The sequence below is a fragment of the Lathamus discolor genome, chromosome 2 (genome assembly GCF_037157495.1).
Source record: "Lathamus discolor isolate bLatDis1 chromosome 2, bLatDis1.hap1, whole genome shotgun sequence".
NCBI lineage: Eukaryota > Metazoa > Chordata > Aves > Psittaciformes > Psittacidae > Lathamus > Lathamus discolor.
The window spans coordinates 56,189,085-56,202,627 of record NC_088885.1 but is presented as its reverse complement, the minus strand read 5'-3'; the positions used below and the strand labels follow the sequence as shown (position 1 = coordinate 56,202,627).

At 39.9% G+C, this 13,543-nt stretch overlaps 1 long non-coding RNA gene across 1 annotated transcript; it reads left to right on the top strand.

The window, feature by feature from the left end:
* Nucleotides 1-75: 75 nt before the first annotated feature.
* Nucleotides 76-1,394, top strand: LOC136008108 (uncharacterized). Its single transcript, XR_010609977.1, has 3 exons — nt 76-251; nt 369-480; nt 751-1,394. It is a non-coding gene; the product is annotated as an uncharacterized LOC136008108 (long non-coding RNA).
* Nucleotides 1,395-13,543: the final 12,149 nt, after the last annotated feature.

The following is a 13,543-nucleotide window of genomic DNA, read 5'->3' as shown; positions in this document are numbered from 1 at the left end:
ATTGATGTAAGACACTGTACGCCTGCCAAAGTTTTTTCTTCCTTCCCCCCCCCCCACTCCAGTGTTCGATCTCTGCTGCCGTTTTTAAGAGGCTTTTTTAACTTCTTGGAAAACTCTTAAGGAGTGCCTCAGGAGTTTTACTTCTTCAACTCCTGTATGATCATTCAGCACATGGATTGGAATGAAAGCTTTTATGTGATTTCTGCCTTGAGCTGGACTGAAACAAAAAGCAAAGTTGTCTGTGCAGGCTGGTAAGTTATTCATGCTCAGCTTCACCAGCAGCAGATAACATCTGAAAGTAGCAGATAAAACTCACAACTAAATCCACATTCTAGAGATTCAAGTACCTCTGTTTCATTTGAAAACAGGTAGAAATGTCGCTTCTGCTGGCTCTGTCGACTGGGACTGTTTTCTGATACCAAGCCTGACAGCTGTAAGGACAAACACACACTCATACAAGCTGGTTTGAACTGATGAATGGTAGGGATCAGTTTGAATCTCTGTGACCACTGTGTAAATCTGACATAACGCTGCAAATAAACTGGAAGCTTTCTATGAGTTCAGTTTGGATGCTGAGGGACAGATTATTTGCAGGGTTGTGGCTTGTGTTTTTTTTTTTTTTTAGTTGGTTGTTTTTTTTTTGGGGGGGGGGGTTGGGGGGTTGGGGTTTGTTTGGGTTTTTTTCCTTTGCTTTGTTTTGTTTTGTTTTTATTTTCATGATTTCTTCACATTTTTTTCTTTCAAACACAGTGATGTCTCAGGGTTTCCCCAGGCTTGCTCTAAAGCACTCCTGATAGGCAGGAAAAAAGCCGATTTGGGGGCATCCCAGCCCACGTCCTGCCGTGAAAGCGTAGCCCACACCACCCTGCTGAAGGCTGGCTGTCCTGGCTGTCACCAGGGAGACTGGCTGCTGCTGCTGAGCCGCTGGACTGACCGGAGACAGAGACAGAAGGGGAAAGCAAGGGAGAAGGGAAATTACATGCTTGATTTTGCAGACAAAATGAATATCCCTGCAGTGCCGGAGCGTCTTTCGGAGCAGAAGGTCTAACCGCCTCTGGTTTTATCACAGCAGGACTTGAATGCATGCCTCAGATTTAGCCCTGTGTTCTCAGACCTCTGCCTGCTTTAACGGCTGTAAATCACGGGGGGTGCTCCGACTTTAAACCATCCCAAATCTGACCCAGACTCAGAAACTGACTCCCCAGGCACAAGTCGTGAAAGATGGGTATTTAAAATCAGCCTACTTCTCTGCCGCCTCTTTTTTCTCCCTTTTCTCACTTTAATGCCTGGGTGTCAACTTCTGAATTGTACTTAATTCAAGACGTTTTCACTTGGACAATATGTTAGTATGAATATAAAATCAAATGCACACCTAGATAGTATTACACAGTCAATAAGGGGTTTTAAAATATATTTGTCTTTCAAAAGATGATTCAGATACAAAGCTGAAGACTGTTTGAATAAAAATCCAGATGTCTGCAGCCTGTCATCCCTGAGTTCTTATTCTTTCTAGACATCAGATGGTTTTGATTTTCCATATAACCAAATTTATTTCCTTCTGTTTTATAATACACTTACACAACAGAACTGTGCCAGTGAAAAAAAAGGAAAAAAACAAAGAAACATAAACAAATTAATTATTGGTTTTACCCTTCTAATTACAGTGAGACTTCAATGAGGAACCATGTAATAGACAGATCAAAAATCAAATTTAGCCAAACATGGTACAAGTTGGAATTTTAGTATGATCCAAACTATGCTAGGTATATTCTGTTCAGTAAAATAAAATTTGAAGACTTGAAGATCTTAACTGGCCAGCTTTTCTGGTCTTACTAAACAAATGCCCAAGACACAGGACATATACCATACACCTCAGGGAACTGGGGAAAGCAGAGCTTATAAATAGTTCACAACTGTTTCCATGTATCCAAGATTGATACCTGTGGGATGGAGCTGCCTAGATACTTAGCTGTATCCACAGGAAATTACCTTTTTACTCACTTCTTTCTACAGTTTGGAGCTGGATGACCAAATAACCTCTGTATCAGTAATGATGAGAAGGAATCCCTTACAGAAAAATTTCTAGAAGCCAGGAAATTAGGCTGAGAAAGTATTGCAAAATGCTTCTCTGATTTCTACAGTCTCCTCTAGCTACCCCTGACTTGTCTGTGCCAGAGACAGGGTGTCAAACAAACAAGACGTGCAGTCTGACCAGTGGCATATGTGAAAACCACACAATTTAATGTGCCCTCAGAGCAGCAGGTTGGTCATCCCCCTTGAAAGTTAGTTAACACACTTATATTTTCATCTTGGGACTCTCTACTGGTGTCTTCATACTACTACCCCCCTCTCACATTTTGAAGCTTGATGCCACTGTAACTAAATAAAATTGTCATTCAACCAGAAAAGAAAAAGAATAACCTGAAATAAATTAAAGACAGAAACTGTTACGCAACAGAGCCTTGGGTGGCATGGTTTAGTGGAAGGTGTCCCTGCCCATGGCATGGGGGTTGGAACTAGATGATCTTAAGGTCCTTTCCAACCCTAACTATTCTATGATTCTGTGATTCTATGACTCTAAGTGCTATTAGCCAAACATACCTATCTGTGCTCTGATGTGAATAAAATCATGATCATCACTGCTGTGTAGTTACTGATTGCTTGCATGGTGATGATACCCAGGGCACTTACGCCTTCAGTACTGCACAGACAGCAGGACAGCCTCGCCCTGTGTGTAGAAGAACCACCAAGTTGGGAAACAAGAAGACAGCAACAAAAGAACAAATATTCTGCAAAATAAGTAGAGAGAATAGGCACACTGAACAAGTTAAATCAACAGAATCAGTGTAATGATGAAAGAGAAGTGAGAAGACATGAATAGAACAGCAACAAGTCAGTTCACAGAATCACAGAATGGTTTCTCTTGGAAGGGAACTTAAAGATCATCTGTTTACAACCTTCCTGCCATGGGCAGAGACACCTTCCCCATCCAGCCTGGCCTTGGAGCAGTTGGACCTCTTCAGAAATGTCTAGAACAATGCAGATTTAATTAGTACCAAACTAATTATATCACTTTTCCACAAAATGAGCTCCGTCCCATCTTACTCAGACTGATAGCAAAGGCCACAGCACTTAGCCAAGCGATCAGAGGCCTGTGCACCCAATCCCCATAAACCACCGGGAACCAAAAAAGGGCAAAATCCAGTGTCCTGCATATCAGATGACCTGGGGTTTGTGTACACAACTTTTCTAAGCATGGGTTTAGCGTATGTGCCAAATCACATTTGAAGGCTGGTTTTATATTTTTTTCTGGAATTATGTATCTAGAAATAGAGAGAGATGATTGCAAACCTTATGTAAGTGTTTAGGACAGGCAATTAAGAACAAGAAGGAGAAAGCAGCTTTTTCACAGATTATTTAAACCAGTGTATTCTCAACAACTCTCTAATTTAGTTACACTAGAGACAGTTCAGTGAAAAACCAAACTCACAGTACTAGAATTGCCAAGATCTCAGGGCCAGCTTATTTTTTTTGTCTGAAAAAAAAACAGGTTTTGAAGGCTGTAGCACAATCCTCACTTAATATTTTGGTCAGAAAACCAATGGACTTGTTGTTTAAGTGATAGGGTTTGTCCTGTCAAATTGCTCAGGGTCTCTCTATTTGAACAAGAAATAGACGTCAGTGACTGCAAATTTAGTCTTGGCAAGTTCGACTTCTCTGGGAATTTTCCACTTAGGTGAAAGAACAGTCAAAGTTGAAGTGCAGAGGGAATGTATATCAGTCCAGCAAACAAATTATTGGAAGAACCAGGAGAACTTCAGCAAACTACTATTATTCTTCTCCTGAAAAAAATTGGTTATCTTGTAACCCTCCTGGCAAGTCTTTCAGCAGGCAGACAGCAATTGCTAGAAAAACTATGTTACTCATGGTTTCAGGGACAACAACAATTCCTGCTTTCTGCCCATTGTCTTTTACCCTTCTCAGGCATCACTGGCTCTCACCACCACGGAGAAGAGCAAACCCATGAAGCAGGGAAGAACTAGAGGATCACACAGAAAGGAGTCCGGGACTGCCAGTCGGAATGAGAATGTTTTCCCGTGTATTCTCTCCAGTGTTGTCTACACAGAGAGTTGGAGTCCAAAGGCAGGGTTTTCTTAAAGAATAATGCCACAGACATAAATAGATTTACACCAGTATCCAGGAACTGCTTCCTGGCCTCAGTTCACTTTCTGACCATTTTGCTAATGTAAAAAGCGTGAGGTGGCAGCTGAGTCAATGTAAAGACACTTTGAAATTTCCCAGTAAGAGAGATGGCTGAGCATGACTGACACCTGACAGTATGAGTAAGGCGTTCGAGAACTGGGAAAGGGTTTAAACTGAATCCCTGGCTTAATGCTCCTGAATATAGGAAAAATGGAAGATTTCAGGCACATCCCCCTCTTTAGCATTTGCTAGTAGCTGGTCTAAGCACCCACTTGGTCCATATGCTGACTGCTGAAAATTCCCTCCTTAGCTACTCATCTGACTTTCTTCCCTGTATGGTAAACTCAGAGTCCGTAACATCCTCTTACAGAGTTAGGCATTTAAATCTCTTTGTGAAGCTGGACATGAATACTAAAAAACTAATCTGGGAGGATCAGCAGTTATTTATCAACCACATGAATCACCTGCTGTGCTGGTAGCCAAGATGGTATGTCACTCTCTAATGAGTAAGATTCAAAGGCATAAAGTTCACATGATTAATTTTCATTTGGGTATTTCATGATTCAATGAAATCAAAGCAGATTCTAAAGACTGATCAAGTTTTTCCTTTTCTTAGGAACAAAAAGTATCTGTACATTCCTCCATGTTCACCTAGTTGCAATTCTCTTTTGTCAGGTTTTCTTTTATTTTTCCTCTTCACTTTCACTACATATGGATATATGAGCCTCCGTACTATAGCACTTCCCAATTTCTGGGGATTCCCAGATTCTTTCCCTTCAAGCCATAATAAGACAATAGAAGGTAAAAGTTTATCTATGAATATATGGTAGGGCAAAATTTGTTACTGCACAACTAAATGAATGAAACTCAGTGTCATCAGAGGCAAGAGAAGCTGCGTGGAGACCTCATAGAAGCCTTCCAGTACCTGAAGGGGGCCTATAGGGATGCTGGGGAGGGACTCTTCATCAGGGACTGTAGTGACAGGACAAGGGGTAACGGGTTAAAACTTAAACAGGGGAAGTTTAGATTGGAGATAAGGCGGAAATTCTTTCCTGTTAGGGTGGTGAGGCACTGGAATCGGTTGCCCAGGGAGGTTGTGAGTGCTCCATCCCTGGCAGTGCTCAAGGCCAGGTTGGATGAAGCCTTGGGTGGGATTGTTTAGTGTGAGGCGTCCCTGCCCATGGCAGGGGGGTTGGAACTAGATGATCTTGAGGTCCTTTCCAACCATAACTATTCTATGATTCTATGATTCTTTTTAGTCCAGATAGGTAGAGAAGATAATGTAAAAGTTGTTTTCTCTTGAAGGAGGCATTGGCATCTGGACAGAAAATCACTCATGAGTGTCCTTGGAGGGTTTGCTGCAAATTTGATTTCAAGTTTTTCTCTCCTCTGAGATCAAAAGACGCTGCTGCACTTCTTGAAAACATAGATAATGCAGTGATAAAGATGTTAGTACAGCACAAAGTTTCGTCACAAGTACTACAAAAGGTGACATTTGCCTCCCTTAACTGTAGTCGTCTACCATGAAAATAGCTCCAACTGAACTGATGTTCTTTGCCACTTAGTGAATGCTTAGTGTATGCACTTTCAGAATGTGATCACAACCCTCAATTTTAGACCTCTACACTCCACTGGTTCCATTTACACAATTCTTTAGGCCACCTAAGCTGCCTAACTCCAGAGTCAGCACTTTCTCTGGAAATCACAATGGCCCTAAGAGTTGTACAGATGCCAACCATGTCAGTGAAAGTTCTGTTATTACTTTTTTTTTTTTTTTTTTTATACTTCTGGGCTATGGAATAATAAAGATGGGATATCTTCCTACTGGGAATTTCCCAGACAACTGCCAAATCAGCCTGCATCAGGAAATATATTTTTCTTTAACCCTGATTCGCTTGTACCACCAAGTTAACAGAAGCATCTTTCCAAAGGAGGTAGAATCAGGTAGCATTATGAAGTCTTTACCACTGCCTGCTCTCCTGACACACATCATGGAGTACTAGAAAAAGCATACAGAAAAGTGGGCTTTCATTAGGATTGCCTTTTGCCTGAACACATCTTCCAAAATAGGCATTTCTTCTGCCCAAGCCTATGCTGGAGAGAGAAACCACACACTCTCCTGCTTAGAAGCAGGCAACTCACAGCAGAATTAACACACCAAGAAATGTCCTTCTTATAGCAGCAATGGATGTTAACCAAATGAATTTCAAAGCACTTTAGGAGTAAATCATTTTTGTGATAAAGGGACTATGAATCCCTTACCATGAACAGGAGAAAATCTTACATCTTTCTCTAAACTTCTTATATATGGTAATTACAGTTGTCTCATGAAAACCTTGGGTTTCTCTGGCAACCTTAGAAAATGCTGCCACATTGAGGGTTAAATTCCTTTTTTTTTTTTTTCTAAGTGAACATATTTAGCAACAATTGTCCTTCTGAGTTTCCTGTGCCCAGTGCATCACTGGGAGGTTGACCAACTTTTTTTTTCCTCTTTTTTTTTTTTTCACCCTGCATATTGTGTTACATAAAATAGCAAGTCTGCCAGGAATACTGGGCATGACACATCAGTGACTGTGCTAATGAAAGCTTTGGTAGTTCATTACAAACACGGGAGGTGAATAAACCGTTATTATTGCTGTAGGATATTTTTCTGTATGGATCACAGTTTGCTTGTTTTTTTAATGTGCAGGAGAAATCAGGTCCAATTTTCTACTGCCATAAGCTGCAGAGCTCCACTGGAGCAATTCTGATTATTTGATTGTTTTGAGGGAGGCTTTTTTATGCAATTTTCTTGAGTTTTGTTATTCAGATTTCATCACTGCTGTATGCTCTATGCACTGCTTCACCATGGCTCAATTGCTCAGGCTCACAGCTTGTCTTTGGCACAGTTTGAGGCGTTGATTCAACATCAGAGACTTCCTTATAAAAATGAATTTCTTTTAACTGCCAAGTGTTATAGGGCACTGGATGTTGAGCTGATTTGAAAATAAAAGGCAGACCTAGAGATGAAATTTGTGACCTTTTTCCCAAGCAGAAAATATCCTTGAGATGAACTTTGTCAGGTTTATCACACAGCCACAGCCTGTGAAGTGTCAGCTGGACTTGTCAAATCTATGAGATCGCATTGCAGCAGCAAAGTAACTCAGCATATTAATACAGGCTACAGAAATAAAGCAATAAAACAAAGTAACTATGGGGAGAGCACTTGTATGTGTTACAGAATGCTCTGCCATAACTTCATAGTAAACGGATAATCTTGGGAGGTTACTTAGTCTTTTCTGCACCTCCAGTTATACTTACAATCCTCCTGACGCAGTTTATCTAGGCTGTCTTAAAGACCTTCCTCAAAGTTGGTGATTCTTGTACTTCTCTAGAGGATCAATTCCAATGCTTTCCATTAGAAAGGTTTCCTAACATCCAAATTTCCCAAATCTCCCTTGCTGTAATTAAAGACCAACAACATGCACCTTGGAAAAACAATGTATGACCTTCTCAAAAATGTGTGCGATTTTTTGAATGCTATTTTTAGTCTTATTTTTTTCTAGACTTATCAACTCATTTTCTTACAAACATTCCTCTTTTGGTCTTCTTGACTTCTGTAAATGTAGTAGTTCTTTATGGTATTATATGGTATTTGTATGATGATAACACTGTGAATTTTCTCTATAGGATAATCTCCTTTGTACTTCAGACCAATTTTACAATTCACAAGGTTCATCTTAAATTCTAATCTTGCACCACGAGAGTATTGCTGCCGCTTCTAACTCATTAATATTTGCAATTTTAATGCCTTTTCACTACTCCAGCACTCAAGACATAAAACAATTGAAAATAACACATCATAACAAGATCCTAGCATAGACACTATCTCAATAACAACCTCAGTGTTGACAATGAACCATTGCTAACTATCTTTCAGGTGTAGTTTTCCAAAAGTCATGCATTTACTGCAGTTTCATAATCCTGGCTAGTATTGTCCTCCCTCGCTTACAGGAACAGAAAACTTAAAGTTTAACTAAGGTCAAGAGATAACATATCTATTGCAACTCACTTATGTGTAACCCTTAAAACAAAAGAAAAACAAAAGAAAACCTTAGTAATAGAGGCATTCATCTCATCTGACATCAGAAAGCTGCTGCTATGTTAGTTGTACTTGTTTCCCTTAAAGTCAGTGGAAAGAAAGAGGCACTCTTGGTACTTGGCTCATAGAATCTGCTTATATATCTACTTCAGATACATGAAAGCAGAGACATCTTTGACCATGTTGACCATTCTTTACTTCAAAGTAAACTTTTAAATGTAAAACTATTATGCTTGTTTGTAACTCAAATTACTAGCAAGACCCACCATATTTCTCCAGGAACAAGCATAAAACAGGTTGGCACCCGGGGAAGCAGTGAGAAGATCTGTCAATATTGTCTGCTATGGTTGTAACAAAAACATAAGTTACAACTGGGAATGGATTAGTCTTCTGAACATGAACTATTACAGACTGAATCAGTTTCCTGGTGGATGTATTTCAGCAGGAAACACTATATTTAGCCACATGATTAACCAACACACACACCAGTAAGTTTACTTAACCTCAGAAACCTTGCTCCGCAGCTAGTTTACAGACTGAAGATCTATGTGGCCCAAGTATACAGGCACATGTAGGCAAAATACCTGCAAGACCTTTACTTTAGATTCATCCTTTTTCACAGAGTCTCATACTGATTGCATTTAGTAGCAGAAGAGGTCATGGCCATTTGTCATATACCTGTCATCTTGCAAATCCCCTTGTGATCTGAATGTGAAAGGCCTGAAGACTCTAAATGCTATTTTTCACTGGGGGGAATGGATTTAAAGGAAATGCAATGACCCCCACTCTGATGAAGATCTACCTCTCCTCTGCCACACATCAAGATGATGTGAATCACTTTCATAAAGTGTCTGTCTTCCTCCAGTATCTATACAGGGACTTCAGATGATCAGTTTAAATTCAGTGCTTAACTTCCAGATGGCTTAAGTTAGGTGAAATTAATCTTGCTCTCAGCTGAAGATCTCAAACAGAGAAACTTCATCAAAGTTTTCCATGTTCTTAAGCTCAAGTATTTCTTTATACTCAAGTGAGTAGAGATGGGGTTGTTTCTAGCATAGCCAAAACACAGCGTTGCACACTCCTTCTCCATGTTCACTGACAGAGACTCCTAAAGCATCTTTGGTAATAAAACTTTCTTATCAAGTCCTATCTTCTCTCTCTTTTTACTGAAGGTACTACATGTCTTCCCATTTCTGAATAGCCATGGGCATTTTTGCACCTTTGAAGGCACAGTTTCATCCCTGTGCCTCCATGGGTACTGTAATTTGCTGTAAACATAGTTCAGCCTTTTTCTGAGCACTTAACTTTGTCTTTCTTGGGATCACCAACATCTTGTAACATGAGTACACATGTAGCCTTTTCACTGGTTGAGCACATCTCCCTTTCATCTTTTGTATTTTTTTTTCTTTCTTCCTCATTTTTATCAAACAGATCCTCTCTTTCTTTACAGATTCGAAAACCTTGCTCTAGAAGCCAGCATCACACATGAGAGTTGCCCTTCCTTGTGGCTTGTTTTATCCCTAAATGAGAACACAGGGACACCAGTGAAGGTATCAGCAGTGGAGCCAATTAATTAAAAGTGAAATAAATATTGTAAGTAACCTTCAACTGCCTCCTTACATGGCAATGATCACTGCAAACAGCTTACCATCATCACAACTTGGGATCCGATCTGAACGTAAAAATAGAATGAAATAAAAACAGGTTGGGAGAGATTAATTATTCTTTGCAGTATAATTCCAAGTAAGTTCACACTCGTGATAGACACATTTATAAGGACCTCCATTTTCCTTCTTTGCAGAAAAACATTAGTCTGCAGAACCATGGAGTCTATCTAGATAGCTTGTCAAAAAACAGATGAGCTAAGTTGCTGCACTAGTCTGAGATGCACAACAGCTTTCCTCCATGCTTTCCTACAGAGAAGCAAAGCTGAGATCAAGGAATCACTGGAAGTTTTGGCATTTCCAAAAGTCATCTCTCAGTTTTGTCTTTGTGTGATGCCATTCTCATCTCGCCAATAACAAATGATCCCTATCATATTCTTTCTATTTTTCCATCTCTTCCTGATATTATAAGGAAATAAGACTCAAGTGTTAAGTGCATGAGGACTGGTTCTCTGCAAGGGCATGCTAGCAGCTCTCTGAATCTGAGTATGTTCTTACTGATTCACTGCTGCTTCATCAGGACATAAACCAGTGATCCTGGCATAAAGTAAGTCTTCCTAGAGCTTGTTGTAGTAGTTTTAAGACATGCCATCCCTGCACCGGACAGTCATCATTCCACAGGTAAATTGGAGTCAGGGTCTGTGCTCAGAAGAAACTCAAACGTGCTCACAAAGCAGTAACTTGAAATAAACCATTTGGCTTTGACAGATATAGATTAAGAATGTGTGCATCATGTGGTGATGTGTCTCAGCTAGGCGGGTAGAAACTTTCCTTTGACAGATGGTAAAAGACAGCAGGAGAAAAACCCACTATGGCTAATGTGGCATAAAAAGAGCTGTGCCACACCTTTAATTTCTGCATTCATCCCCTTCATTCAGTGAAGACTGGGATAATTACACCCCCACCAAGGTTTGCAGAGCTCCCAGTAATTCTAGATTAAGTATTTATATTCTGCTGTGAAAGCGTCTGTGTGCTTTTATATCACACAGTTTTCCAAGCTTTTTCTTCCAGTGGTACTATCAGAATACCTGTGTGTGGTTCAAATAGTATCTTTGCATGTGCTCATTACTGTTTAACCAATTACAGCATATAGCCACATAAGCATTGCATTGACCTGTTAAATTCACAGAAAGTGAATTAGAAAGAAAAACAAAAACATTGCCATAAGCCACAAGATTACTTTCAAGGAAAGAAGAGATTCCAAACAGCAAGGCATGTAAGGCAAAACCTAAGCAAAATCAAGTCAGCTGTAGGCATATAAATTTATAAAGTGAATACCTGTTCACAGGGAGAGTGCCTTACATGAGCTGCTTTCGAGTGAATGGTGGGAATTGGTAGGCTTCCATCCCTGCTCTGCATTCTCACTTAGTCATGTGAATTACATGGCAGGGAGACTTGTGTGTCTTCAGCGAGGGTGGAGGAAGGTTGACACTCAGTGCCTACGACTTTCTGAAGAAGTAAGAAACAGGAAAAAACAGACAGATGTCTGGTTCTTTTCAAACATCAGTCCTTTCTCTTAGACAAATCTCACTCTAACAAGATTTCTGTCATAATGTTGATTCTTCTGTTGACCTGAAAGGGGTGAATCCCCTTAGTCTGGTGGCATCAAGCAGAACTACTCAGGGTTTGACTCTTCCAAGGGATTTTGGAGGCAAACATTAGCCCCCTGCTCCCTAATCTGCTTCAACATGTGGAATAAGGAGCCGTATGTAATGGATTATACATAATAATGAGGGATTTCAGATTTGTGCTGAGAAAGACTTATGTCCTGAGATGATGTGCCTCTCTGCTCAGCTGGTCATTTGCAACACACGCAAGCATCAGACACCATAAATTAAGTCTGCCCTGGTAATTAATCCACTTTGTCATAATGACTGGGTCAATGGTGGGAGGAAAAGAACAGCGAGATGATTTTCTGTGATCTGAAAGTTGACACAAATAATAAAATTTAGCAGGCTTGAGTAAGCATGTAGCTTGGACTAGCAGGTCAACAGCATGAATGTCAGTAGTAGCTATGGGATTTCTTACATTAACTGTTCTAGAATCTGAAGCTTCCCAAGCTTGTTAAGGCACAGCTGGACTCTTTAAAAGTCAGGGACAGTTGCAGAACAGGGTCATTTTTATTAGCAAAGGAACTGTAGAAACAGGTTAGGGTGTGATCCTGTTTTCTTTGGTTATCTACCATTGTAGATCTAAACAAGTGAAGAGCTAAGAAAGGAATGGTAATAATCAAGCAAATGACCATTGCAAAGTTTGGCTCAACTGTGTATGTATCATATGAGAATTATGCTAGGTTTGAATATTTTGGAAGGAAAAATGTCAGTTTATCTGAGGGAGGGAATCTCAAGGGAGGTACAGCTGGACTTTGTTGCTTGCATATGCAGGAAGTTTTGGCTTGTCATCTTGTTGCACAAATTGTCTGAGAGGCAAACATTAGAGAATGCGCAGCAGGTGTTGCTAGATAGCTGCTCTTTAAATCAAGAGAACACTGGCCCTCTAGGAATACAAAGTACACCTTCCAGACTGCAGTCCCTTCAGTGCCACATACATATAAGACCAACCATGGCTTAGGACTCTTATCATTCTGTAATCGTGCAGAGGTCATCAAATTCTTATAATCACTTTGGCTTTTATTGACAGTGAATTGCAAGAGCTGAAAAGAACAGTTCCCCCCTGCCCAGCTGACACATCATGACAGGGGCTGGGACTGATGCAGACTGACATTCAAATTATTTACAATAATATTTATAATAAATATAGCCCTCACTCTTTCTTCTCTCTCTGTGCAGTGTGAGGAGCCTGAAATGGGACTAAGATGGGCAGTAAATATGCAGATTGAGCAATTCCACCACTTAAACGCATGTTCTTCAATAATATTTTAGATGTTAAATTTTACAAAGGATTGGCAGCTTGCATTATTTTGTTTGCATTTGATGTCTTCTAAAAAGCAAGGGATATTAGGGATATACTGTGCATACAGAAATAACTAAAGCTGATGGTTATCTCTAGAATATCTCCTGCCATCTAGACAGCCTGAACATACAAAAAGATATAAGATTTAGAAAGATTTTTCTGGTACCTCATCCTATCCCAAAACATAACGCAAAAACCTCAAGGTGTTAGCATGTTAGTGTTTATTTTCATTTTGTGTTTTCACCTACTAGAGAGCCATACATGAAGCCTGCTACCAGACTTCTCCAGCCTTCTCAAATAGATGGGGATGATAGTTCCAGGTAAAGCCATTGTAAACGAGGAGTTGCTTTCATCAAATGGCATTGTGCTTTGGCCTTTCTTGAAATAAGATGAAAAAAATAAGCTCCTTAGGCTTCATAGTCAAAGATTTGTTTCCCTGCTCTGGATTGCATTTGCAGTTCTCCCTTGAACTGCCTGTATTGTTTAGATGTCTTTTCTGAAATGTGTACTCCAGAGCTGGATCATTTAACAAATGTTTTAAATGGTATAGTTTATAGAAGCAAGGTCATTTCCTGCCTTCTACTGAATGTTCTAAATGTACAACTGAAAGTTGCACTGGTCTTTTATTTTTTTCTTTTTTTAATAGTTATCAATGCTACATCTGTGATTTACCAGGTAAGTT